At 40.3% G+C, this 12,827-nt stretch overlaps 1 long non-coding RNA gene across 1 annotated transcript; it reads right to left on the reverse strand.

The window, feature by feature from the left end:
* Nucleotides 1–11,454: 11,454 nt before the first annotated feature.
* LOC135734417 (uncharacterized) lies at nt 11,455–12,427 on the reverse strand. The gene is made up of 2 exons (XR_010527322.2): nt 11,924–12,427; nt 11,455–11,813 (listed from the first exon to the last, which is right to left on the reverse strand). It is a non-coding gene; the product is annotated as an uncharacterized lncRNA (long non-coding RNA).
* Between the last annotated feature and the right edge of the window lie 400 nt (nt 12,428–12,827).

The raw sequence follows: 12,827 nt of genomic DNA on the forward strand, positions 1-12,827 counted from the left end.
TTAGGGTTTCGAGCACGAAGTGCTGAAAACCTATTGTATTTGTCTGTTTTATTAGGGTTTCGAGCACGAAGTGCTGAAAACCTATTGTATTTGTCTGTTTTATTATTATTATTATTATTATTATTATTATTATTATTATTATTTTTCCGCCATAAAACGCGTCGCCCAGCACAAACCGTAAGTCGTAGAAACTTGCCACTTGGTCAACTGGTTGTATATTAGCAGGCTACTCAGATGCAGTGAATCAGCCAAATCGGCCCATAGGTGGCGCTATAGCGATGCCCGACGCGTTGGGGCTCATAACTCCTAAACCGGACATCCTACACTCAAGTGTTTGGTATCATTGTAATTCCTGGCTCCAAACTTAAAAAATGTATATCTCCGATTTCATTTCCGGTATGCAAATTTTTTCGCTAATTTGCATAATATGCATTTCAAGCCAAAATAAACTAGTCCTAGGTTTTTCGCCCGATCGGAATCGTTCCAACGCAGGAGAAATCTGTGGAGTGAGTAGGTAAATAATTATCGAACAGAATGTGTAATTTCGCTTCAGTGTCACTAAGGGGCGCCAAAATTCAATACCGGAAGTAGACTATCTCCAGGAAAATGGCTATAACTCGTGAACGGTTAGAGATATCTTAACACGGTTTGGTACACATGTGTATCAGCTCACTCCGGGATCACAGGAAAAAAAATACGCGGATTTTGGCCACTAGGTGGCGCTATAATAAGCTTGAGGTCGAAAATGGCTATCACTACACAACCGTAAGCCCGATACACTTCATATTTGGTATGGTGTGTCTTTGTGCAATGTACCATGAGGGTATAGAAGGACATTGGCGTATCTCCAAAAACATGGCCGTAATCGGCCAATGAACGTTGAGGACTGATTTGACAGGGTTAACATCCTGGAGTTATCAGAACACAATCAAGGAGGACATTAAATAAGTCAAGCATTATCTTTCCAGCTGTGTTTGCTGTCCACTGTAGGTCCTTGCGGTTTGTTGCGTTGCTGTGTGTGTGCCTTATGTGCACGTCTGCAGTCTGTTTACACCATTGCACCATACCACGACTCAATGGCCTTGTAGTTCAACTAAACACTGCCATTTCTGAATTGTAAGTTACGGTATAAATCTGATAAACTTATTCTCGTTAACAAATTATCGGAATGACTTAACATTAAGGATGTGACCTATTTGTCCTATAGGTGCACCTGTGTGTAAGTATACATAGTCTTTAGGAACCGTTTCTGACCATCTCTTTCGTTTTTCTGGATGCGATGTGGTGTATCAGCCTGGTCGACAACGTCTGACGTCTCTGATGTGCTTTAATGCTCGAAACCCGGTAAATGCTGCTTGCAGCTTTAATTATTATTATTATTATTATTATTATTATTATTATTTTTCCGCCATAAAACGCGTCGCCCAGCACAAACCGTAAGTCGTAGAAACTTGCCACTTGGTCAACTGGTTGTATATTAGCAGGCTACTCAGATACAGTGAATCAGCCATATCGGCCCATAGGTGGCGCTATAGCAATGCCCGACGCGTTGGGGCTCATAACTCCTAAACCGGACAACCTACACTCAAGTGTTTGGTATCATTGTAATCCCTGGCTCCAAACTTAAAAAATGTATATCTCCGATTTCATTTCCGGTATGCAAATTTTTTCGCTAATTTGCATAATATGCATTTCAAGCCAAAATGAACTAGTCCTAGGTTTTTCGCCCGATCGGAATCGTTCCAAAGCAGGAGAAATCTGTGGAGTGAGTAGGTAAATAATTATCGAACAGAATGTGTAATTTCGCTTCAGTGTCACTAAGGGGCGCCAAAATTCAATACCGGAAGTAGACTATCTCCAGGAAAATGGCTATAACTCGTGAACGGTTAGAGATATCTTAACGCGGTTTGGTACACATGTGTATCAGCTCACTCCGGGGTCACAGGAAAAAATACGCGGATTTTGGCCACTAGGTGGCGCTATAACAGGCTTGAGCACGGAAATGGCTATTACTACACAACCGTTAGCCCAATACACTTAATATTTTGTTCTGTGTGTCTTTGTGCAATGTACCATGAGGGTCTAGAAGGACATTGGCGTATCTCCAAAAACATGGCCGTCATCGGCCAATGAAGGTTGAGGACTGATTTGAAAGGGTTAACAAGAGTCGATCGGAACAAAACGCACTGTGCTTCTTCGTGTACTGCTCTTGAAGGCCTGTAAGAATTACGGTGTCATTTGGCCACTAGGGGGCGTAATACCGTATTTTGGTGCCTGTATCACGTGACGTTTGACATACACACACAAACATGACATCATATGATAGATCGGCTCATGACGAAAAACTTTGCCTCTTGAAGCGTTGCTGTCAATCAAACGGTTCGTTAGTTATTGGCGATAACGTTCAAACCTACTTTTGCGAACTAGTCCTAGGTTTTTCGTCCGATCTGAACCTAACCAAGGCTGATTGACTCTGTGGAGTGTGAATATGAATAATTATCAAAAAAAAGTTGAAATTTGTATTCATACACGCGAGGAGTGGCCAAAAACCGAACTGGGCGGAGCTTAGAACATTTAAACGGCCATAACTCGAGAGGGGTTTGTGATAACATCATGGGGCTTGAATAATATGTGTAGGCCATCGGTCTAAGGTCGTGATATAAAAAGCTCGCCGATCGGACACTAGATGGCGCTATAACGGGGAAAATGGCACCAAATACTGTGATTATGCAATAGTTACAACTTTTACGCCTATAACTTTATCTGTGGTCAAGAGATTTTCATGGGAGTTGTTTTTTTAGCATCCTGAATTGTTGCCGAGTCCAACGATACCAAGCATGCCAGGTTTCGCCTTACAGTTAGTTCTGCACAGGAAAATAGCGCTTAAAAAACACGCGCGAATAACTCCGCGAGGGTTATTCTGATCAACTCGAAACGACCATAGGAAGAACATTGCATTACCTTCTGAACAAAAAAGTCTATTGGCATTATGTTAAAATTTCCATCAGAAATGGCCGAAAATTACAAAAAACGAAAAATTACCTCAAAATGTGTCGTTTTTTACACATAAATGGTTATACCTCCGCAACGAAATGACTTTTTTCACCAGATTTGATACGCTGATGTTTGAGAAGAGTCTGGGGCAATACAAAAAAAATGGTATGCCTGCACCACTAGTTGGCCTCATAATTGAACAAAACCTTTGACGTTGATCGAGCCCAATGGTCTTACAACTGTTTTTTACTAAACTAAAGTGTGCAGCCATGATACTAGCTAGATGTAACAAAGTCATGACCTGACGTTGCATGCACAATTTTGTCATAGCGCCATCCTGTGGTTATTTGTTATTTTCACTTAAAAGTGAGTAGAGAGCGGAGAGATTTCACTGAATGAGAGCCGTTTTTTGCTGATAACTAATGTATTTAAGGTTGTATCTTCGCCAAACGTATGCGTAATGACACGGTACTTGGTAATTCTGATGGTAGTCAGGGCCTGAGGGAGCCTGCAGTTTCGTTGCACCGCCACCTAGTGGTCGGACGCATATTTTACACGCCTAGAACTTTGGCTGCAGTTACCGTATTTTCATGGGACTTTTTTCACAGGAGTCCTGAATTGTTGCAGAGTCCAACGATACCAAACATGCCAGGTTTTGCCTTATGCTTAGTCCTGGAGTTATCAGAACACATTCAAGGAGGACATTAAATAAGTCAAGCATTATCTTTCCAGCTGTGTTTGCTGTCCACTGTAGGTCCTTGCGGTTTGTTGCATTGCTGTGTGTGTGCCTTATGTGCACGTCTGCAGTCTGTTTACACCATTGCACCATACCACGACTCAATGGCCTTGTAGTTCAACTAAACACGGCCATTTCTGAATTGTATGTTACGGTATAAATCTGAAAAACTTTTTCTCGTTAACAAATTATCGGAATGACTTAACATTAAGGATGTGACCTATTTGTCCTATAGGTGCACCTGTGTGTAAGCATACATAGTCTGTATGAACCGTTTCTGACCATCTCTTTCGTTTTTCTGGATGCGATGTGGTGTATCAGCCTGGTCGACGACGTCTGACGTCTCTGATGTGCTTTAATGCTCGAAACCCGGTAAATGCTGCTTGCAGCTTTAATTATTATTATTATTTTTCCGCCATAAAACGCGTCGCCCAGCACAAACCGTAAGTCGTAGAAACTTGCCACTTGGTCAACTGGTTGTATATTAGCAGGCTACTCAGATACAGTGAATCAGCCAAATCGGCCCATAGGTGGCGCTATAGCAATGCCTGACGCGTTGGGGCTCATAACTCCTAAACCGGACATCCTACACTCAAGTGTTTGGTATCATTGTAATCCTTGGCTCCAAACTTAAAAAATGTATATCTCCGATTTCATTTCCGGTATGCAAATTTTTTCGCTAATTTGCATAATATGCATTTCAAGCCAAACTGAACTAGTCCTAGGTTTTTCGCCCGATCGGAATCGTTCCAACGCAGGAGAAATCTGTGGAGTGAGTAGGTAAATAATTATCGAACAGAATGTGTAATTTCGCTTCAGTGTCACTAAGGGGCGCCAAAATTCAATACCGGAAGTAGACTATCTCCAGGAAAATGGCTATAACTCGTGAACGGTTAGAGATATCTTAACGCGGTTTGGTACACATGTGTATCAGCTCACTCCGGGGTCACAGGAAAAAATACGCGGATTTTGGCCACTAGGTGGCGCTATAATAAGCTTGAGGGTCGAAAATGGCTATCACTACACAACCGTAAGCCCGATACACTTCATATTTGGTATGGTGTGTCTTTGTGCAATGTACCATGAGGGTCTAGAAGGACATTGGCGTATCTGCAAAAACATGGCCGTCATCGGCCAATGAAGTGTGAGGGCTGATTTGACAGGGTTAACGAAGGTCGATCGGAACGACACTCACTGTGCTTGTTCGTGTACTGCTCTAGAAGGTCTGTAAGAATTATGGTGTCATTTGGCCACTAGGGGGCGTAATACCGTATGTCGGTGCCTGTATCACGTGACGTTTGACATACATACACAAACATGACATCATATGATAGATCGGTTCATGACGAAAAACTTTGCCTCTTAAAGCGTTGTTGTCAATCAAACGGTTCGTTAGTTATTGGCGATAACGTTCAAACCTACTTTTGCGAACTAGTCCTAGGTTTTTCATCCGATCTGAACCTAACGAAAGCTGATTGATTCTGTGGAGTGGGAATATGAATAATTATCGAAAAAAAGTTGAAATTTGTATTCAAACACGCAAGGAGTGGCCAAAAATCGAGCTGGGCGGAGCTTAAAACATTTAAACGGCCATAACTCGAGAGGCGTTTGAGATATCATCATGGGGCTTGAATAATATGTGTAGGCCATCGGTCTAAGGTCGTGATATAAAAAGCTCCCCGATTGGACACTAGATGGCGCTATAACGGGGAAAATAGCACTAAATACTGTGATTATGCAATGGTTGCAACTTTCACGCCTATAACTTTATCTGTGGTCAAGAGATTTTCATGGGAGTTATTTTTTTAGCATCCTGAATTGTTTCCGAGTCCTACGATACCAAGCATGCCAGGTTTCGCCTTACGGTTAGTTCTGCACAGCAAAAATAGCACTTACAAAACATGCGCGAATAACTCTGCGAGGATTATTCCGATCGACTTTAAACGACCATAGGAAGAACATTGCATTACCTTCTGAACAAAAAAGTCTAGTGGCGTTATGTTTAAATTTCTATCAGAAATGGCAGAAAATTGCAAAAAACGAAAAATTACCTCAAAATTTTGTGTTTTTTACACATAGATGGTTATACCTCCGCAACGAAATGACATTTTTTCACCAGATTTGATACGCTGATGGCTGAGCAGAGTCTGAGGCAATACCCAAAAAATAATATGCCTGCACCACTCGTTGGCCTCATAATTGAACAAAACCTTTGACATTGAGCGAGCCCAATGGTCTTACAACTGTTTTTTTCACTAAACTAAAGTGTTCAGCCATGATACTAGCTAGATGTAACAAAGTCATGACCTGACGTTGCATGCACAATTTTGTCGTAGCGCCACCCTGTGGTTATTTGTTATTTTCACTTAAAAGTGAGTAGAGAGCAGAGAAATTTCACTGAATGAGAGCTGTTTTTTTGCTGATAGCTAATGTATTTAAGGTTGTATCTTCGCCAAACGTATGCGTAATGACACAGTACTTGGTAATTCTGATGGCAGTCAGGACCTGAGGGAGCCTGCAGTTTTGTTGCACCAACACCTAGTGGTCGGAAGCATATTTTAGAAAACTAAATCTTTGGCTGCAGTCACCGTATTTTCATGGGACTTTTTTCACAGGAGTCCTGAATTGTTGCAGAGTCCAACGATACCAAACATGCCAGGTTTTGCCTTATGCTTAGTCCTGGAGTTATCAGAACACAATTAAGGAGGACATTAAATAAGTCAAGCATTATCTTTCCAGCTGTGTTTGCTGTCCACTGTAGGTCCTTGCGGTTTGCTGCGCTGCTGTGTGTGTGCCTTATGTGCACGTCTGCAGTCTGTTTACACCATTGCACCATACCATGACTCAATGGCCTTGTAGTTCAACTAAACACGGCCATTTCTGAATTGTATGTTACAGTATAAATCTGAAAAACTAATTCTCGTTAACAAATTATCTGAATGACTTAACATTAAGGACGTGACATATTTGTCCTATAGGTGCACCTGTGTGTAAGCATACATAGTCTTTATGAACCGTTTCTGACCATCTCTTTCGTTTTTCTGCATGCGATGTGGTGTATCAGCCTGGTCGACGACGTCTGACGTCTCTGACGTGCTTTAATGCTCGAAACCCGGTAAATGCTGCTTGCAGCTGTTGGACTTTAAGGCGTCCATTGCATGTTCGTAATTTAGAGGAAAGGCACAAGATACGAATATCTAAGTTCAAATATTTATTGATCAGATATGAAAAAGTTTAACAGCGCGCTGGGTCCTCTCAAGTAGCGAACAACCAGCTCAGGAAGTAACATGCATATTTATAAAATATGTGACGTCGATCTTTCTTCAGAAAATCTCCACCCACAAAGGCCGTTCCCCTCGTCCATCTGACTCCATCACCTTACCCAATTTTAGCCTGTACACTGTAAAAGCAAATAGTAATCCTTACTATAAAAATGCTAGTATGTTTACTTGTTTTTAACCAAACTGTTGAGTTTACTTAAAACGGTTAATTGTTCTTTAAATGTTACACTACAAAGTTCACATAACTAATGCAATTTAAGTAAACTTACTCAAAATATCCAAGACGTTCTATTGAGCATGCGCATTTGAGCACATTTCCCCTCCCCCACACCTGGACGAAGCACATGGAGTGACTCGTGAGGAAGATTCTCAAAGGAAGTTTTAACGTTACCCTCTGCAACTTTAAGGTAATTAACACAACATTTTCTATTTTTCTTGTTTGCTTGTCCTTATTGTCGACACATTTTCCACAATTATATGCATGCATGCTGTTTTGACGAATTTATTACGATGTTAGGCCTATGTTATATTTAACGTTACCGGGTCAATTGGTGCAAAAATACAACCAATTTGAACAAATCTTTACTTAAATTAAATGTAAAGGGGTAAAAAAACCAAATGTATAATTAAACTAAGTATATATTACAAGATAGTCTGCTCATGTTTGCAATAAAGATTGTTTTTGCAACGTTATAAGTTACATTAAACCAATCACACGTGCGATGTCCAAACAGATGCGTTTTGAATGCTTCATCAGTGTTGTAGAGAAACGCGAGGTTTTCATGAATAACAAACGTGCATATTTGATATAATAAAGCAATGAGCCAAAATAAGCAGTCTTTTACAGTAATTTAAGAACTGTCATGCAAGACTAAGTCCTATATACTTGAATGGGGAAAACCGATATCTCTAAAATCGCGTGCTGATATCACAATTAACGTAACACAACACATTTCAGACCAACAATTAAAGCCTGACATTAACTGTACCATAATATTTGTATAAACGGCTTTTTTCTAGTTTGTTATACTGAGCATGCGCAAAGATTGGCAATCGCCTCGCTACTCTATATAAAGCCCCTTCCCAGAGAAGCGTCAGCATTTATAGATTAGCCTTATGGTGCTTTATTATTTCTTTTCTGAAACTTTGATTTCGTTTACTTGGAAAGGATTGATCAAATAAACGGAGCAATGGTGCGTAGTTCTTCATTAACAGTTGTGTGTGTGCGCGCGCAACATTACGGCTGCCAAGCAACAACACAGACGCAGTAAAAGGCTTGCCAAATCGACGTCACCCTAAATGCGCCGGTTTGACGCGTTCATGCAATGTTTTGAGGGAGACGCTAATTTTACTCGTTTATCCTCGGTCGAGGACAACGCGGAAAAAAGAAGATAATAGATGCAAACAGGTAAACCCATTGTAAAATAAAACCATATGTAACTAGTTGTCTTAAAGGTTTAAAGGTATACTGCTTTATTTCTTCATGCATTGTTTACCATGCATTTCTCCTCCACACACACACACACACAGAGAGAGAGAGAGAGAGAGAGGGGGCTGTATTTATTAATATAAGTAGAATTGTGTATTGCTTGTTATTTTAGGTTTATTGTATATAAACTAATCTTGACAGATTTGCATTTATTTATCTTTAAATAAGGTAGTTAGTTAATGATAATGTAAAATGTTTTTGTTAGGCCATAGCATGAACACAAAGTTATTATGCCAACTTATGACTAAGGTTTTAAAGTAATACTTAATTTTCTTTTTACCCTATTGGCCATATGCATATCCGAAGTGGCCAACACTGTTTTAAAAAAGTAGTATACTTCTTCTAATTTTGACGAATGGAATAATGAATCTTCATTTGTCTTTCTTTAGATAACCTGCTGATTTCCTTCTGCCATGCAGTGGAAATGTAAGTTTTGCACTTTTACATCTGAAAAGAGAGCACAACTTCTTAAGCACTATCGCATAAATCATGGAACATATTCCCGCATTGCTCCGATACCATGTCTCCATTCAGACTGTCCATGTACCTTTAAGTCATTTAATGCATTGAAAGTACATTTATCAAAAATCCATTCTCAACAAAGTATTGTGAAATCTAGTACTGTTCCAGTATGTTACAAGTGTCATGTTTGTGACTTTACTGAGCCATGCAATGAGTCAGATTATTTTGGCCATTTGCGTTCTCATTTGAGGAACAATGAAAAAGTTCAGTGTCCTTTCAAAGACTGTGTTTTTGAAACAAATGTGTACTCCACATTTAACGCCCATAAAAGTAAGGCACATCACCACAACCGCCCCGGCCCTGAGCATTTTAAATTGGGAATTATATCAAGTACTCAGGATAGTCACACAGAGGAAAATCCAGCTCAACCTCCAATTGACAGCATAGACAGTGAAGATGAGTGTAATTTGCCAGAGGAACAAGACAATTTGGATGATACAAGGCAAAAGCTTGAACACAATTTGGCTTCACTGTTTCTCAAAATGCAGACAATCTTGCATATTTCAGATAGCGCAACACAAGAAATTATCCAACAGCTTAATCAAATTTATTTGCTGTCTGAATCGCTGTTAAGTAGCACAATACAGCAGATTATTGTTAAGCACTGTGGTGAGGCAAACAGCTCAGTTGTAAAAGAGCTTGTCAGGGCAGTCACAGACAGCAATGTGATGTTACAGTGTACAAAAGAAGGAGGTCCTCTTTCCACAACCAATAGGAGAACATCATATTTCTTGAGAGAATTTACAGTTGTCATGCCTGTTGAGTACAAAATTGATGGAGATGATCAGTGTTATGTCTATATCCCAATTATTGAAATGTTGCTGAAATTGCTGAAAAAAACAGAAGTTCTTGACAAGGTGCTAGGTTCAGGTGAGACCTCAGGGAGATACAGCAGTTACAGGGATGGCACACATTATAGGGATAATTCATTTTTTGCAGAAAAAGATTACAAAATATGTCTTAACCTATACATAGATGATTTCGAAGTGGCCAATCCACTCGGAACATCACGAAAAAAGCACAAATTGTGTGCTGTCTACTGGGTTCTTGCAAACCTGCCTGCAAAAAATGTGTCATCTTTGCATACCATTCAGCTAGCTCTTCTTTGTAAAACAAATGTAGTTAGGCAGCATGGCTACTCGAAAATACTTCATCCACTAATTGAAGACCTGAAATGTCTTGAACAGCAAGGAATATTTGTTGAGCAGTTGGGATCATGTGTAAGGGGATCTGTTCTTCATGTCCTGGCAGATAATCTGGGTGCCCATTCACTAGCAGGTTTTCAGGAGAGCTTTAGAGTGAATCATCCATGTAGATTTTGCCTTGCCACAAGGGAGGACATTAATATGAAGGAAGTTAGGTCAGGCTTGTTTGAAATGAGAACAAAAGAAAAACACCAACAACATGTCCAAGATTTTCTGCAGGACAGTACTTTGGTGGTACAGTATGGTGTAAAGAGAAGCTGTCCCTTGAGTGACAATTTGAAACACTTTCATGCCATTGGGGGTTTCCCCCCAGATCTGTTGCATGATCTTTTGGAGGGTGTCGTTCCTGTAGAGATGGCATTGTGTTTACGGAAATTAATTGGCAAAGGTTACTTTACCCTTGAGTCCTTAAACAGTGCCATTAAACAATTTCCATACAAGTTTTCAGACAGGACTGATCAGCCACAGCCTATTCCACAATCATACACAAAAAAAACAACAATCGGGGGAAATGGCCATGAGAATTTGACCCTATTGAGACTCCTTCCACTTTTGATAGGCCATACCATAGCAGAGAATGACCATACCTGGGAGATTTTGATGTTGTTGAAAGATATTGTGGAGTTGAGTTTGTCTATCAAATTTGCTGATGACACTGTGGAGTTTTTGAATTGCAAGATCTCAGAACACAGAGCTTTGCTTCAAGAAGTTTTGTCGTGGAATTTTAGCCGCATCAAATAATACTCACTAAGAGTCAAAGTCAAGGATCACACAGACACACTGTCGACAGAATTTTCTTTGTCTGAATTTTATATATTCTGCAGAATAGGCTCTCACCCCCATGGTGCTAGAAGTTTAAAAACCTAAGAGCCCCGATCACAAGGTTGAATACACATTTATAGTAAGATGCTGAAACACGTACAATCATCCGTTTCTACGTCATTTAGAAGATAGCCTTCAGTTGTCAGTGATTAAGAGCAAAAACCGTTAAACATAATCATAAAGGACAGTACATGCTGGTACATGATGTTTAAGTCCTTCCTTGGACATTGTACTTGCTGAAAAGACAGGAAGAGCATAATTCTGTACGTTAGCAGAAAAACATGATCTCCATATGAATCACAATTTGTGAGCTTCAGATTGTTATTAAAAAATGAAAAATAGGATGAAAAATAAAACATAATAATATGAAAATAAAAGCATAATAAAAGTCCTCCTCTACACTCCTCCCTTTTTATGATTTATTCATAACTTCATTTACTGTCATCGTTACGTAGCTCTGGTTATTACCCTTAACCATAGTGTACATATAGTTCTGTGCAGTTGCAAAAGTAAAAATGCACACACACATAGTATGATCATGAATCTCATTTTTGAAAAAAGAAAAATAGTTCGTTTTCTTGAAGAAATTGAGCACAGTTAGAGTTGGGGTCGTGAGCCCTTGATGATTCCGGATTGAGCACAGTTAGAGTTGGGGTCGTGAGCCCTGAGCACAGTTAGAGTTGGGGTCGTGAGCCCTTGTTGATTAATTTCCTTTGTAGGTTCGGGTTTGGTAGGACCACACGGTGCAGTCGTGCCAAGCTATCCTGCTTTCTTGTTCGAATGAAATTATCTTAGTGTCTAAATTAATGTGGGGTCTCAAAGCTGGTGTTGTAATTACAGTTATTAAGCTGCAAGCGTCGTGTCGATTACCCACATTAAAGATGTCGTGTGCGTGTGTCCAAACCAAACCCAGAATACTGGAGTCGTCCTCCAATACTTTGTGAGCTGTTGCAGTTCTCTCGTGTCGTTCTTCGTATAAACTTGCAGTATACAGGTATCTGTGGTTCCCACCAATACGAAAAAGTGGTCCGTAGCAGTCGACTAGCCGTCCTCCCTTTGGTTTACACCTTGCAGTCCAGGACCAACCCTCCGGCAATGGGCAACGTGCACCCAGGTGGCACGCTCCGCGACCTTCACAGCGGTGTGAGTCGTCAGCAGAACCTGAAATGGCCCCTCCCACCGTCTGGCTTTCCAGGATTTCCTCCTGAGGTTCTTTACCACCACGTAATCCCCTGGTTTGATGTTGTGTAATGGTTCTTCTACTGGACGGGGTAGGGCTGATTTAACCTGCTTTGGAGATATTTTGAAATACAGAGGACATAGAAATACAATATTGCAACATGTCATTTTCATTTTGAAGAGTATCGCATGTCACCGTGACCCCATGTGTCAACCTAGCAAAATGGGAATAAAAATGTTTAGGTAAGCAAGGTTTTTGATTTGGACCCATCCAAATCCCTTCAGGAGTTTTGGTTGCTCCACACGATTTCCATAGAGCTATTTCTGTTGGAAGAGAAAATGTTTGCATGCTTATTAGTAACTCCTGTGGTGTTTCGGCTTCCTTTTCCTGGGAAATCTGTGTAAGAGAAACGTTTTTGTTAGTAGTCATGAGAGATGCTTCCGCATCCGTGCGTGCATTTCCTCTGGAGATCACGTCCTGTTCCTTGGTGTGTGCTTTGCATTTGCACACAGCTATTTGAGAAAGGAGTAAAATTTGTTATAGGAGAGAAACTGTCAGTAAAATCAGCAGTCAATGTAAATGGTTATAGATTGATTAG

The sequence above is a fragment of the Paramisgurnus dabryanus genome, chromosome 7 (genome assembly GCF_030506205.2).
Source record: "Paramisgurnus dabryanus chromosome 7, PD_genome_1.1, whole genome shotgun sequence".
NCBI lineage: Eukaryota > Metazoa > Chordata > Actinopteri > Cypriniformes > Cobitidae > Paramisgurnus > Paramisgurnus dabryanus.